Here is a 17,569-nt window from a genome sequence, read left to right on the forward strand (position 1 = left end):
TTAAATTTGATTTTATAATTATCTGATTAATAATAATATGTACACCAACGATATTTTATATGTTAATTGATGAAACGAATGTGTTTATCGTTAATTAAGTGGACAACTTTTATGTTATTTAAGTTTATTAAAAAATATATTTTAATTTAATTAATTTATCAAATATAATAAAATAACTCATGACAATTAAACATTAAGCACATATTTTTAATTTTAAAATAGATACTTTAACAATACTATCAAGAGATTTAGATATATGAGTTAAAAAGTCATATGTACACACAATTCTGTACCCCAGACACTTTCAAACACTAGCTCCAACAACAATGCAGGCCAGTTTGACCTATGGAATAAATGACAAAATAACAAAAGTAAGCCAATCATCTAGTTATAATAGTGATGATCAACTCTATTACTACCCCTTGCACAATATCAGGGTGGAGATGTTCCCTCTTTTTTGGGCTAAAGGTACTGTAACTTTATCACTGGCATAACAATTTCGGTTTGTCTAGTGTGTGCCCATGAGCACATATTAAGCGCGGAAATTTTTGTATTTGGGAGATTTTGATAGGTTTGGTTGGTGTATTTGCAGGGGGTCCACCATTATCCATAGATAGGAGCCAATCAAAATGATCTAAGCATAAAATTTTCCGCGCTTAGCATGTGCCCATGGGCACACCATAGAAAAACCGTAACAACGACAGACCTACGAGGTCAACTAGTCTGCTGCGACAAATGGATCAACATCCCCAAGATCAGCTATCAGAGGTTTTAGCATGGTTAAGAGCAAATCCAATAGGTTACCTATCCTGTTACTTATAAATAATATAAAATAATGAGTGCTAGTATGTCTTAGTGATTTAGGTAATCTATTTTTAGTCTCAACTCCAATAGTAATCCCTATATTTGTTCTCCTAAGATTATTTTAATAATGAATTTGTGAGAGAGAAGAGGAAAAGGAGAGAATAGACAAAGAAAGAAGGAGAGAGATGATTATTTTATTCATAAATATTAAATAGGTAATGGTTAGGGGTTACTTATATATAGGTAATGACTAGGAGAATTAAGGTTGTGCTAGTGATTTAGGATAACACTAAGATAGTGCTGGAGTGCATTTTTTTGACACATTACCTAAATGTGAGTTTAGGACATCGTATAGGTAACCTATTGGACTTGCTCTAAGTCCCTGTCTTCAGGAGCAAAATATGTGGAGAATGAGAACAAAGATGCATCTCTTATCTTGTACACGGCATCCTCGATATACACAGTTTCATGTAGAACCTGGTACCTGGAGTCCTGGACCAGAGTGATGATAATACAACATTAGCAGACTATTTACAAAATCTCATTCGTGAAAACAAAAGAAAAAAGGATATAAGAAACATACTCCAGGCTCTTGATTTTTGCCACTTAGATTCCTAGTTTAAAAAAATAAAAATAAAATCAAACTTAGATTCGTCTATGATGAAATTGTTTGGAAGGCATAGGTTCGACCAACATTAAATTTTAATAAAGACTTGTGTATAGATCTCTCTGGACCTAAATGAAGATTCCCACTTACCGGTGCTGATTATTATACGCACTTTAACTTTAAAAGCAATACCCAGTGTGAACATAAGCTGCTAAGCTGCAAATAGTTCCGCTAGCTGACCCGCCCAAATAAGAATGGATCCAGCCCTTTATATACATGAACCAAAAGATGCCACTCAGAATCAGAGTCATTTATAATATTCACACACATGCAGATGGATGGATAATCATACTTGGTCTCTCACATAGATTAAGTTTCTTGCTGGTTCTGTTCTATACACCCAAACATTTTAAACATTTTGCTTCTTTCCACCCATGCGACCAGGCATCTTTTTGCCTTTACTGTACCTGTTAAAATGTAACAGAAAAATTATTGCCTTCATATATAGTTTTAGCATGCATATTTCCCGAAGTGTTGGGTTCAAGTGTTTGCCTACACCATCAAATATGCTGTTTAATTACCATTGCTCTATGTAAATTCGAAATTAACACCATTCTCAAGCAGACTAATTAAGACAACATTTTATAGAAACAGCAGATGCATTTTTGAAACAAAAAATGCCATTAGGCACACTAATCCAATCTGTAGAAAAAAATTTAGCACTAAAATCTCAAGTTAACAATCCCGCCCTTTGAATTTTACTATAAGCAATGCAAATCAAGTAGCTTGCTTTTTCCACCATTCTTACTTTTGCTTGCTCAGATGAACTTCTGGACCTAAATGCTAGTTCTAATTATAAACACTACAAGAAAAACGGGTAAAAATGACCGGCTATGTGACGACCCCAAATCCGCTTCCCGCAGATCTGGCTCATCACTAGCATTTGACATCAAAACAACACTTGCATAGATATTAATATTATACAATATCCGACTCTCGCCCCACAAGTCCAGGGTCGATCGTCTAACTTACATCCAAACTACTAATATGATTACATATAAACAGGGTTGAAACCAAAAAGAAACAAGTACAGCTCGAGTCCCTACTATTCTTCGTTGTCTGGCAGCTTCAGCTGGAGTGATGCGCCTTTCCCTTATCCGAGCTCACACCCGCTTCCGAGCGGTTAACTTGATTCGCGCCATACTCGCTTTTTACTGCTAGTTGATAAAACATAGATGCAAGAATGAGCACTTACATGCTCAGCAAGCTCACATAATTGTAGATAGCATTTAACAATTTATGCATTTAGGGCACTGAAAACAGTTTAAATCAACAAAGCATCAAATGCCAGAACAAGTTTTAAATCAAAGAATTTGCTGGTCTTCTAACCTCTCGATATCACTACATGGTCCGATCAAATACCATTTCGTGAATATCGTTCTCCTGTGTAGTCCTAGTGGTCTGATCGTCACCACTAAAGACACACCAACACTCTCTTTGCCAGCATCAGGGTTTAACACTGGAACCCTACTATCTGCCTTACCAGATAGTAACTTTCATCTCCACCACGAATTTAATAAATTCGTGTTGACCAGCCGAACAAGAATTCTCTGAGTAGAAAGAACATTCTCCGAACAAACTCTTCTGATTTATCAATCAATCACTATTAACCAGAAGATGTGAACAATACATCTTCTATCAGAAACAAATCCTTAACCAATCAATTAATCATTGTCAATTAGAAGATGTGATCAATACATCTTCTATTAGAAATAAATCTTTAACCATTCCTGGACAAAACGAAGGTTGAATTACGTAATCAATTTTAGGAGTTCACTTTAATGATTTATAACTTATATTGGAGCGAAGGACATAGTCGAGGTATTTAAAATATTATTTGATCAAACAATTAAAGTAACTAAACAACTTAAATAGAGATAAGGATAGTGAACTTGCCTCGAGTCCTTAGCTTTGGGAATTCCGAAATTATATAATTTTGCTTCGTCCTTTCCAGACAATATATATATTCTATGACACATAAAATAATAATTTAATAACGTCAACTTTTAACAACTTAAAAGAGTTAATTATATACTATCTATTAATTCACGTCTAATTAGTTTAGTCTCTTTAATCAATTAATCAATCACTTTCCTTGACCAAACTTTATATCTTTAATTCCATAGAATATTTTTAAAATGGATAGTAATCGATCCTCATTTGTTATTCTTCCTTCCCCAATCTACTAATAAAAATTTCCAACTCAACCTTAATTATTCATTCATTGCTAAATTAATACTTAATGACCTTCCCGTAATAAACTCTTTATACATCACTTTTATAAAGGTTTAGTTAAGAAATGAGAGATCCTGTCGTGCATGTTTTGTCCAACTGCTGCAGGCTCACTTATCATCTATTCAACTAATTTCAAAAATGATTATTTAATACTAAAATTAACCTTACCATTATTATATTCTCAACTTCTGATCCTTTTTCATTTTATTCTAACTATCTATCAATGTCCCCATCAATTACCTTTATGCATCATTTTATTCATGCTACTCCATTTATTAATATATTCACCTTTATATTTATTTAATAATTCCCATTTCCCTTATTATATTATATATTGAGCACCAATCCTCATTACTAAACATTAGTATTATACACATTTTAGTTTTTATTTTATCATCCCAACATACTCTTATTTTATCAATATTATTTTATTTTTTATTATTAAGATTTTTCACTATGGAAGTTATGGTTTTACCCTGCAGTACCTCTCCCCTCATCTTCTCTCTTCCCCCTGGTCACCACTGTTCGCCGAAAGTCGGCTCCGGCAGTGGTCTACCGCCACAAACTCTCTCTCTCTCTTCGCCAAATTCCCGCCGCCATCTCCTTCCTCGACCCACACCTGTCAATCGAACCCATCTCACTACTTCCTCCCTCCGATCACCGGCGAATCTCTCCTTACAACCCAATCAATCCACCCCCCTTTTTAAAAAGTCGAAGCTCCTCTCCTTCACACATACAAATCATCCAAATCAATTAGTTACAAACTTATTATAAAGCTTTAGTTTAGGTCTGTATAATATGTGTTAATGGATACAAATCCCCAAGCGTATACTGACTTAATTGTATAAAATACATATAATTAAACATATGATTACAATAATACTTTCCTTATTCAATTAGAGAAGGAAGGGAATTACCTTGATGTTTTTAAAAGGTACTGAACAAGCTCCTTCTTCCCTAAATTACTCCCTTAATTAAAGCTTTGCCAAAAGAAATTACCCAATTAACTTCTCTTGGGTATTTATACTAGTACTAACTATGATTAATTTAACCTAACCTCACATAAACCTTACTTGGAGGCCACACAAGAAATTCAGGGTGCTTAGAATACTAGGTGCCAAATTACTGCCTGTTTTCATTACGATGGTTTTGTTTTTATTATATTATTATTTATTTTGCACGCAAATCAATATTTCAGTTTTAATTTATTCAGCTCCTTTTATGATGTAACAACCGAGAAATTTCAAGTACGTAAATAAATTAGTTATTTAATTTTATGTGGTTGAAGTTATTATTTAAATAATTGCGAAATTATTATTTAATAAAATATGGGTACGAAAAACATTTCTGGCTAGTACGAGGTTTGTTTATACCGACTAGCAAGCTAAATCTGTTTTCGTACCATTAAGATTCTAATATTGGCTACGTAAATAAATTGATAGAAGTATAATTTTTGTTACAACCCGGGTATATTTTATAAATATTACAGGTAGCCAGAATAAATATTTCGTACCAACTATTTTGTGAGATTACGAAATATTTAGAAAATAATAGAATAGTTAGTCGTTTAATTATTTTTATTATTTAGATTTTTCACTATGGAAGTTATGGTTTTACCCTGCAGTACCTCTCCCCTCATCTTCTCTCTTCCCCCTGGTCACCACTGTCACCACCGTTCGCCGGAAGTCGGCTCCGGCAGTGGTCTACCGCCAAAAAATCTGCCTCTCTCTCTCTCTCTCTCTCTCTCTTCGCCAAATTCCCGCCGCCATCTCCTTCCTCGACCCACACTTGTCAATCGAACCCATCTCACTACTTCCTCCCTCCGGTCACCGGCGAATCTCTCCTTGCAACCCAATCAATCCACCCCCCTTTTTAAAAAGTCGAAGCTCCTCTCCTTCACACATACAAATCATCCAAATCAATTAGTTACAAACTTATTATAAAGCTTTAGTTTAGGTCTGTATAATATGTGTTAATGGATACAAATCCCCAAGAGTATACTGACTTAATTGTATAAAATACATATAATTAAATATATGATTATAATAATACTTTCCTTATTCAATTAGAGAAGGAAGGGAATTACCTTGATGTTTTTAAAAGGTACTGAACAAGCTGCTTCTTCCCTAAATTACTCCCTTAACTAAAGCTTTGCCAAAAGAAATTACCCAATTAACTTCTCTTGGGTATTTATACTAGTACTAACTATGATTAATTTAACCTAACCTCACATAAACCTTACTTGGAGGCCACACAAGAAATTCAGGGTGCTTAGAATACTAGGTGCCAAATTACTGCCTGTTTTCATTACGATGGTTTTGTTTTTATTATATTATTATTTATTTTGCACGCAAATCAATATTTCAGTTTTAATTTATTCAGCTCCTTTTATTCCTGAATATTTCGATCTCCGCTTCATATTTAAAATATTAAAATATTATACCGAATTTTAATAAAATAAATTGAATATATATATAAATAATAAAAATAATTAAATGACTAACTATTCTATTATTTTCTAAATATTTCGTAATCTCACAAAATAGTTGGTACAAAATATTTATTCTGGCTACCTGTAATATTTATAAAATATACCCGGGTTGTAACAAAAATTATAATTCTATCAATTTATTTACGTAGCCAATATTAGAATCTTAATGGTACGTAAACAGATTTAGCTTGCTAGTCGGTATAAACAAACCTCGTACTAGCCAGAAATGTTTTTCGTACCCATATTTTATTAAATAATAATTTCGCAATTATTTAAATAATAACTTCAACCGCATAAAATTAAATAACTAATTTATTTACGTACTTGAAATTTCTCGGTTGTTACAGGCTAAATATGACCGACTTTAAATATGACTGTCTTCGGTCACATTTAAGGTCAAATCTGGAAATGCACAAGTCAAAGCTTAATATGACCGGTTAATTGTGACCGACTTTAAATTTGACTGTAGGTAGCCATATTTAAGGTCGGTCATATTTAGACAGTCATATTTATATTGTGGGTCCCACAAAATTTGGGAGGCAAAGTTCCCTCCAAAAAAAATTAGGATGACGTCACTATATTTGACCGCATTTGGTCAATAATAAAGCCGGTATTATTTGTTTTTTGAGCGGTAAATTTCCCGCAAATTTTCCCGAAATTTTTTAAATTATTATTTTGACTGGGTGTGGTCATATTTATAAATGTGACCGCCCTCGGCCAAACTTCATAATTGTGACTCTTTGAAGTCATATTTCACGCGTGAGGAATTACAGTCATATTTAGATATGTGACCTCTGGCAGTCATATATACACTTGTGACCGCGTTTAGTCACATTTATAATTGTGACCGTATGCGATCATATTTATATATATGACCGACGCAAGTCATTTTTACCCTTCCAATCTTACAACCCTACTGCGGCTTCTGTCTGTCCAGTTGCGGCTACCCCTTTCCCCTTTCCCATTTCTTCCTTCACCCTCACTATACTTTCCTCCTTCCACCATTTCTCTTCTATTCCTCATATTTCTTATACCATTTTTATGGGACCTTTGTAATCATCAAGTAAGTATCACTTTCTAGTCTTTATCTTTTATTCTGTCATTTATTTTGTATCACAAAATATATAATACCTAATTGTGTTCATGTGGTATATAATTATGTGAAATTAAAATGGATGCTTGTTGGTACTTATGCATGATGAAATTAATTGAAATTATTAGTGAAAACTAGAAAACATTTTCGGTTGTAGATAGTTTTGTAATTGTTAAATAAAATGCTCACTTCTAATTATTTGTAAATCATGTAGATGGCATCCGATCGTAGTTGGGTTTGTCGTAATCGGTTCAATGAGTTCAAATATATAACGGAGGAGTACAAAAATGGCGTTGATAACTCTCAAATTTGCTTGTGATCATCTTGAAGATGAAGATGGAGGACTTATAAGATGTCCATGCCTAAATTGTAAAAATAGGTACTTCAAAGAACCTAGTGTTGTTAAAGTTGATTTGTATCTTCATGGTATAATGCAATGGTATACCAAATGGGATTTACATGGAGAGAGGGATGTGCCCCGAGTTGAAGTTGGAATGAATTCCGGTTATAACAAGGATGATGACATGTATGATGCTCGTACTATGCTAAGAGATTTTGCGGATGCAAATAGCTATTTTGAGGAACCAAATGCGGATGCAAAAGAATTTTATAAGTTGGTGAATGATGCCTCGGAACCAATTTATCCAAACAACAAGGATTACACAACATTGTCATTTGTCAACAAGCTACTACATTTCAAGAACAAGCATTATTGTAGTAACAATGGGTTTGATGAGTTACTTTGTCTTATTGGATCGGTGTTGCCTAGCGGTCACAAACTTCCAGGAAGCTATTATGAGGTGCGAAAGATGATATCGGGATTGAATATGGGGTACGAAAAAATTGATGCTTGTGAAAATGATTGCATGTTGTTCTATAAAGAAAACATCAATAAGACACATTGTGATATATGTTATACAAGCCGATACAAAGAGCAAAAGGATCCACAGAAAAAGAAGATCCCACGAAAGATCCTGCGCTACTTTCCTTTAACCCCAAGATTGCAACGTTTATTTATGGCTGAGAAGACAGCTGAATGTATGAGGTGGCACCACAACAGAGTTGTAGTTGAAGGTCAATTATCTCACCCCGCGGATGGAGATGAATGGAAGCAGTTCGATAGTAGATTTCCTAGATTTTCAAAGGAGATTCGAAATGTTAGACTCGGCCTATCCACTGATGGATTTGACCCTTTTCGTGATGCACACGCAAGGGAATATACAGTATGGCCAGTTGTGATTGTTGTGTATAACCTTCCTCCATCTATGTGCACCAAGGCTCCATACATGTTTATGCCTCTTCTCATTCCTGGACCGAACGATCCGACGAAAGACCTTCATGTTTATCTTCGACCACCAATTGATGAGCTAAAACTATTGTGGAACACCGGAGCAGAAACATATGATAGGTTTTCACCTTCAAATTTCATGATGAGGGCAGCACTAATGTGGACAATCAGTGACTTTCCTGCATTGAGCATGCTTAATGGGTGGTCCAGTAAGGGCAAGCTGTCATGTCCAGTTTGTTTGGGAGAAGTTAAAGCCACTCAACTGAAGCATGGTGGTAAACCTAGTTTTTATGGCACCGCTCGATATTTTCTAGAGCCGGATGATCCACTCAGGAGGAGTACAAGGTTTGGAAGAAATGAGACACGATCAGTCACATCTCGACATTCAGGAGTAATAGCAAAGACATTCTGCGAACAAATTCAGTTTCCTCCCTCGGGAAAGACATCTTGGAGAAAACCCAAAGGTTATGGTGTAACACATAATTGGCCGTAGGGAGCCTTTAACTGAATTTGACTAAACGCTTAGTAGGTTGAACATATTTTGCTAAATATTCTGCGGAACCTTGCAGAACTTATGGTATCCAAGCTTCCTATATGGTCTGATGTTGCATGTATTTGAAGGCTGCATGTATTTGAAGTAGTTTATCTTTTGCAATTCTTGCCTTGGTTGATTTTGGTTAGATAGTCATATGATTGGATTGGTGAATTGGATAAAAAAATTACAGGTGGGATTATGACCGGAACAAAAAGGTCATGCTAATTTTTTTAAAAATATTTTTTTAATTTATTTGGCTGCTTGCGGTCATAATAATATTATGACTAACCGAATACAGTCATATTTGGCTCATTTTATTTGTCTAAACCGGTCAAAATTACAAATGTGACCACCAAATAACAGTCAAATTAATAAATGTGACCACCAAATAACAGTCAAATTAATAAATGTGACCACTAAACAACAGTCAAATTTATAAATTTGGCCGCTAGAAAATAGTCAAATTTATCTATATATGACTGGCAATAAACTAGTCAAATTTATAAATATGACTGATCAACTAGTCAAATTTAAGTACAAAAGCGGGAAATTTGAATTTTTTTGAAATAGTAGCGGGAAATTTGAATTTGACGAAAAAATTGGAGACAAAAAATCGGAACTAAAAATGACTGGTTGAGGTCAAATTAGGCAGTCATATTTAATCGGTCATTTTTAAGCAGTCACATTTGATTAAATATGACCGGAAATGTTAAATTCCACTAAGCTATTTGAGACCAACAAATTCCGGTCAAATTTAGCTAAATTTGACAGCGGGCAGTCATTTTTAGTTAAATATGACCGAAAATTGGCGGTCAAATTTACCCGTTTTTGTTGTAGTGAAAAAACATTTAACCTGTTTATTTCAGAACAGCAGCTGCTAGATCACTACTGAAATAATGTATTTGAGCAATTGCCTTGCCACGAAAAGTTAATTTTAATTTCTATATCTCTTCGCTATACAATTATAATAGTGGCAGGGGAATGGTATACTATAAAAGGGTATCTGAGTCTAACAATAAGTTTGAATAATGTAAGTTTATTGGAACTGTGCATGTTACCACAGTCAATTTAACTCATTATCGAGAGTCAATTAATTATTTATGTACGGCATGTCTGTCTAAATCTATTTTCATAGATCAAATATATTAAAACTGGAAGCAATACCACCATCTCTATTTATTTTTATTTTTTTTTATATTTCTCCTCTCTGGCCCTCCCTGAATCTACCCACCCTCACTATGATATTCAGTTTTTGAAATTACAAAAGATACAGTACTACTTGATTGTTCACATAATAAATTTTTGTTTCAGTGACAGCTGCATACTTTAAACCCTAGTTTGACATTTGAACTAAAGAGTACATGAATACTGGGGAGTCCCAAAAAGTATAATCTAATAACTTATACTCAAAATTGTCATTAAGGAAATAAAAGGCTATGAAAGTGCATTTTCACATTTTCCTTTAAGAAAATATAACGCAGAGATAATTGACTTGTTCTAATGCATACAAGATTTATTTATTCTAGACAAGTTTAGGATTATATTCATATATAGCTGCCATAATATGAATCATGAAGGCTTAAAATCAGCACCTATGCTCAAGGCTGTCAATATCATTTCTCAGGTATATGAAGTCCCCATGATCCAGCTCTTAGTATGAATATGCTAGATGAATCAAACAAGGCCAAGAACGATACAAAGAAGTAAGAGATGGCCTACATGTATGAATAAATCAGAAGATGATGGTATATCAAACTATGAGGATAGCTAAACTAAGCCTAAATATCACAAGTACTGCCCCCGTGGCCCGTACTATAAAAATTCAATTCGACAGGAATTTCACAGCAAGCAATATCGTAGAACATAACCTAGATGAATATTACACATAAACATGAAAGTAATATGCATCTCATGAAAGATGACACACACCTTGCCAGGAGCATCCGTCTGGCCATTAGAACCAATACTTCTATGTGATAATGACACACCATGAGATGCAGGCATTCCTCTAAAGCCCTTCTTTCATGCCACCTATGGAACAAAAAGTAACCTGTTACTGTAATGCATGAATAAATATAGAACCTAATCAATGGTTTTACGAACTTCCAATATCTGTTTTCAATTAGAAGGCAGCAATATATGAGATATAGAAGGCGTTCTGTGGAAGATCTAACATCTAGTTATTGTACAGGACAGTCAAAGACTTATAGAGCACAATAGGTTCATTCATCCTTCCTAAAAACTGAACGGTAAGGAAAAATGTTTGTGCCCAAACAAGATCAACATTATGAATCCATAGGATACTGTCCATACAAAAAGTATGAAATAATACTGAATATGTTACCTGTAAACCTTTTCCTCTGGTGATTCAGTCGCTGCGTCGCATCAACATACTGTCCAGGAACAAAACGGTGAACACCTAAAGACATACCAAGTGGAAGAAGCACATCCCTTTTCACCAGAAAATCTTCATAGGAACCCCCTGAGCTCTAAAATGACCCACTTCCGGTTCAGTTAAACGTTTTTCCCTATTAATGCCCACAACCAATCTAACTAACACCATGCCACCGCAAACAAACAAACAAACATTTCAACACATAGCCAACACCAATATAAATTCTAAACATGATAAACTTAAATGTATAAACAAGCCCACAAAAGTAGAAGAGCACATCCGAGTAAAGAAAGATCACATATATAAAAACAAAAAGTTCATCTTGCGAACATAACTATCTTGAAATTTAAACCCCAAACCCATAAAGGTTCAAAGTACAGGTCACAGAATAAGCATCTAATCAATACGATCCCATACGCAAAACAAAAACTTCATCTAAACAACTTAATTATCTTAAAGTTAAAACCTAAACACATAACAATATGACACCCAATAAGCATATTAATCAAGAAACATTACATATATAAAGATACAATCTTTATCCAAAATACTTTAATATTTTGAAAATCATACACAAACCAACAAATATTAAAGGCACCAAATAAGCATTTAATTCAAAGAAGATCACTCATAAACTGATGCTTTATCTAAACAAGATAATTATCTCAAAATTTTACAGGCATCTGATTTAAAGGAAACAAGCTATAAAACCTGAAACTTTATCTGAGCCTGCCATAAGTATAAGAGCATCTCCAACCCATCAAAACCCTTAGCTAAAATTCATTAAATCATACCATAAATAAAAATTATAGATAATGTGTGAAATTTGCTCCACTCCAACCACACATAACCCTTGTCTAAAAATATAGCCAACCAATTGATGTTGGCTATATTTAGCCAACCACTACAGGCCTGTAGCAATATCTGTAGCAAGATTTCACATCATTTATTACCATATGATAATATACATTCTACTTAGAGCATCTCCAACCATACAAAGCTCTTGGCTAAAAAATTAGTTGGCATTCCAAAATTAAAAAATATAGCCAACGTCCTGAAAAAATAGCACTCCAACCACACTAATCTGTTGTCTATAATTTTAGCCAACCTCTTATGGATGGCTATATTTGTCGAACCTCTACAGGTCTGTAAGAAATCTGTAGGAAGATTACACATCATTTATTACCATATTAAACTGATATATTCTATTTTAACAATTTAAAATATTAATAACATACTATTTTTAAATTATAGCCAACCAGTATAGCCAATACCATTGAAGCAAAATGTCTTACAGGTTCAGCAAATTTTACATAATGTCTTACAGGTCCAATTTAGCCAACGAATATAGCCAACACCGTTGGAGATGCTCTTATAACAACTTGAAAGAATAATAACTTACTATTTTCGAAATATAGCCAGCCAATATAGCAGTATCATCGAAGCAAAATGGCTTACAGTTTCGACAAATTTTACATAATGTCTTAGAGCATCTCCAACGGCGTTAGCTATAATCGTTGGCTAAATGAGATCTGTAAGACATTATGTAAAATTTGCTAAACCTGTAAGACATTTTGCTTCAATGGTATTGGCTATATTGGTTGGCTATAATTTAAAAATAGTATGTTATTAATATTTTAGATTGTTAAAATAGAATATATCAGTTCAATATGGTAATAAATGATGTGCAATCTTCCTACAGATTTCTTACAGACCTGTAGAGGTTCGACAAATTTAGAGCATCTCCAACCATTGAAAGCCTTTGGCTAAAAGGTGAGTTGACATACTTAAAATAAAAATATTTAGCCAACAGCTCGAAAAACTCAACTCCAACCATGCTCAGCTGTTGTCTATAAATTTAGCCAACCTCTTATGGATGGCTAAATTTGTCGAACCTCTACAGGTCTGTAAGAAATCTGTAGGAAGATATCACATCATTTATTACCATATTGAACTGATATATTCTATTTTATCAATCTAAAATATTAATAACATACTATTTTAAAATTATAGCCAACCAATATAGCCAATACCTTTGAAGCAAAATGTCTTACAGGTTCAGCAAATTTTACATAATGTCTTACATGTCCCATTTAGCCAACGATTATAGCCAACGCCGTTGGATATGCTTTTAGCCATCCATAAGAGGTTGGCTAAATTTATAGACAACAGCTGAGCATGGTTGGAGTTGAGTTTTTCGAGCTGTTGGCTAAATTTTTTAATTTTAAGTATGCCAATTCACCTTTTAGCCAAGGGTTTTCAATGGTTGGAGATGCTCTTACAGGTCCAATTTAGCCAACACCGTTGGAGATGCTCTAAGACGCCAAATAAGCATATGATGCAAATAAGATCACCTATATAAAGATGAAAAACTGAATCTTTATCTAAACAATACAATTACCTTGAGATTTATAAACAAACCAACAAAAATGCAAGACACCCATTTTAGCATCTAATTCAAAAACGATCACCTGCATAAAAACAGAAATACACAAACTTCAAGTATATGAAGATCTAATCATATATTCAAAATCCAGTCTTTTTGTGAAGGATGCAAAATTACTAGTATCCGCGACTATTACAACTGTGAGGGTCTTGAGATTTGCCCATGCTTTGACACCACAAATTCTAGTTTGAGTCATCCTCACAGCGGAAAGAAACCTTAATTAGCGAAAGAGTAAGCAGGGCCTACATCCACGCATCAGTGGCTTCTTTGCTTGGCACATTTCCAAGACTCTCTACCCTTTATCTTCCATTAATCCACCCCTCCTGGTTGGTTTTTTGCTTCTATCTCCCGGACCTTCTCTTTTCTGCAGAAAAAAGCTTATATAAGATGACAGAAGAAAAAAGAAAAAAAATGACAAACACATATGAAATCCAAAAACATAACTGTCTTCTGCAGAAAAAAGGTCATACAAGATGACAGAAGAACAGAGCAGAAAAAACATGAATGACACATATGAAATCTGAGAGAGAGTATTTTTGCAATTCATTTGTATTTATTAGCGTATAGCATCTAACTAGACCTTTATACTTGTCAGAACTTATGAAATCAAACGATAGATACACACACAACACACACACACACACAGAGTTCAGGATAGCTTAATTGTAGATCTAAGTTGCAATACCTCCATTTAGTTGAAACCAATGTTAATAGTTGGGATCGAATGAAAGCTTGTACATTTTTGGAGGAGAGATTAATAGATTACATACATCCCTCCATTTCATTCATCTACAAATTCAAACTAAAGCTAATAGAACAAATTTAAAGATGAATACCTCATTCCAACTTGTACTTATTTTCTTCATAAACCACACCACATATACTAAGCATGCTTATCTTTTTATTATTCAATCTTGCATTCGATCTTTCACTTGGTACTTTATTTACAATTTAAATTGCATTCCTACCTCATCCCGCTAGTTCTAACCAAATGTGATAAAATTTCAACACAAAATACGGAGCACATATACAAAACTCAATTCCTCAAGCAAGTCACAATCATCGAAATAATACATGAAAATACTTACACAAACAACAACAGACCACCAGATGTAAGAAAATATACACACTAAACAAAAAGACCTCACCTTGAGCAACTGAAGATCTTTATTTAACTCGGGCGGCGCAGGCATATCAAAGCTACACACAAACACCAAACAATCACCTCGCACATTCATCCACACCGGAAAATCGAAAACGAAACCATACCGATTCTTTCCGGGAGGATCCTCAGTTTGTTTGTTCAACAACGTATTTGACTTCTTGGGATTATTAAGTTGGCACATAAAAGAATTAAAAGCCCACCAATAACCTCCCCGTTAAGCTTATACGCAGCACCCTTCCGGAGCAAAAATTGGGATTTTTAAGCAACTCCCACTAAAAACTGAAACAGCATATCAAAAATAAAATATATAATTTCATGATATTTAATTATGTTCTCTTTTTGCCTCTATAATTTGAACTAAGGTCCTCTAACTATATTTGTTGAACAAATTTCACCTCCTCAATTATCATATTAAAATAATATATTTATTTATAAAAGTTTAAAATAATAATAACATGTTATAATTTAAATTATAGTCAATTAATATAGTCATTATCACCGAATACATTGGGTTAATGGTTCAACAAATTTCATATAATTCAACTTCATTCGAGATGCTCTTATGTTTGATTGGGCGACCAAAAATAAAAAGCGTATCTCTGGTTGTCCGATATATCCGGAATGATAAAATGGTCCAATGCAAACTTCTTATTGTCACTTCTTATTTTAATTGAATATTGAAATTTTGAAGTGACAGTATAAATATTAAATTAGTGGGTCAATATGAAGTGGCACGAATTATTTTGAATCAAAATACAAAACTAACAAAAATAATGAATGAATTAAATATAATATATGTATGATATGGAAGTGAAAATAAGAATTATGAGAGTTAAAAAGTAACAAAATTGAAATATTTGAGCTTGCATATATTTTTTTTAAGTCATATAAATGACCACTTGTTATAAGAAATTTTTGAAATGAGCGATAATCGAATCCAAGACATGTGACGATACATGTAATTTTTTATTTTTTTTTGACAGACATGTAAATTTTTAATTACTCTAGATATCCAATCATGCTTGCTACATATATTTACAGAATTAGAAAGTGAGGGATGTAAATTTATGTGATCTTTGACTGTATAGGAATATAAGAATCAACGTATAGTTTCATGTGCATTGTGCACGCCGGGTGATTACATAACACTGCATAATATGTGTCAAGAAATCTCATGAACTCTACGCTATATAATGTTTTAGATCGTAAAAATCATATTTAAAATTATTATCGTCGATAATCATATTTGAAACCCTTTTTTTTAATAAAAAAAATGAATAAATTGACCAACACCACAAACTACCAAGGACAGAGAAGACTGCGATTTGTAATTAATTAGTCCAGCAGTTTTTCCACATCGAACAAGACATATGCAAGCGAATTGTAAGAGTATCACTAAGAGACTAAAACCATTAGCTAAATTATCTACATGGCATCTAGTGGCACTATTTATATATTATGTAAAAAGTTAAGCACTACAACCATTACCTTTTAGCAAAAAAATTTAGATAACTAAAATTGGGGTAGCTACATTTGTAAAACCTCTAAAACTATTATGTATAATTTTAGATAATATAATTATACATAACACTATTGGAGTGAATCTAGGACCTCTTAACTATAATTTTAGATGATTATCTATATATCATATTATAACTAATAAATATGCATAATACATTTGGAGACGCTCTAAGCCTTAGTCACACGAAACCAAACTAACACAAGAGTGAATAAGTTATTCATAACCATCAAAAGAAGGCCGAATAAACATCAACTGAGTGTCATTGATCGAAATTTATGCTGTATATTATCAAAGACGTGAACCTCATTAATAGATAATACCAAAAATCTTCTCAAAGAGACGAAACTCCGTCGGCCTTGCCGACACGAGTTCCGGCCAACAGCCCTCCACTTTTTCCATCAAAACCCAACTCCAATCAATTAACCAACAACAAACCTAATTCTGATTAACCCATATCAGCTAGTATTAATAAAAGCCCAAATATGTATCTTGGATTAGCAGAATCCATACGAAACATATGTATCTACACAAATCACGGATCAAGTAATGAACGATGGAGAATGGTTATATGTGGAGGCTGTTCAACGATTCAGCACCGGATGGACAAATAATGAGAATGGTGATGTTAACATATCAAACGGTGGTCCCTTTATCATTCGACTCATATACATGTCAAAATTTCGACATTCAAAAGGTGTACTCTATCCAATTCTTAAATTATATGTTTATGTGATTTTTGTTTTATTAGTGTATACAATTTCGTATGTTTTATTAGTGTTTTGTTAGAACTCGGATCTTCTTATTATTTTATATTTGTGCATGATAATCAATTATTGGAGGTGGTGTACAATGATTTAGTTTTGTTTGTTGATTTATCTAGAAGATGAGAAAGTTGGAGAGCTTTAGTCAATATATTATGTGTATAGTA

General features: G+C 33.5%; 1 long non-coding RNA gene across 12 annotated transcripts; it reads right to left on the reverse strand.

Moving 5' to 3' along the window:
• Nucleotides 1–233: 233 nt before the first annotated feature.
• On the reverse strand, nt 234–15,408 carry LOC108223956 (uncharacterized). Of its 12 annotated transcripts, none has more exons than XR_010292222.1 (9): nt 15,103–15,408; nt 13,910–14,318; nt 11,458–11,662; nt 11,043–11,144; nt 10,706–10,778; nt 1,776–1,878; nt 1,562–1,677; nt 1,388–1,418; nt 234–1,296 (listed from the first exon to the last, which is right to left on the reverse strand). It is a non-coding gene; the product is annotated as an uncharacterized LOC108223956 (long non-coding RNA). The 12 variants fall into 12 exon arrangements; XR_001807328.2 differs by having other exon boundaries at nt 1,764–1,878; XR_010292226.1 differs by lacking the exon at nt 10,706–10,778 and having other exon boundaries at nt 1,764–1,878; nt 13,910–13,979; nt 14,091–14,318; nt 15,103–15,407.
• Between the last annotated feature and the right edge of the window lie 2,161 nt (nt 15,409–17,569).

The sequence above is a fragment of the Daucus carota genome, chromosome 5, assembly GCF_001625215.2.
Source record: "Daucus carota subsp. sativus chromosome 5, DH1 v3.0, whole genome shotgun sequence".
NCBI lineage: Eukaryota > Viridiplantae > Streptophyta > Magnoliopsida > Apiales > Apiaceae > Daucus > Daucus carota.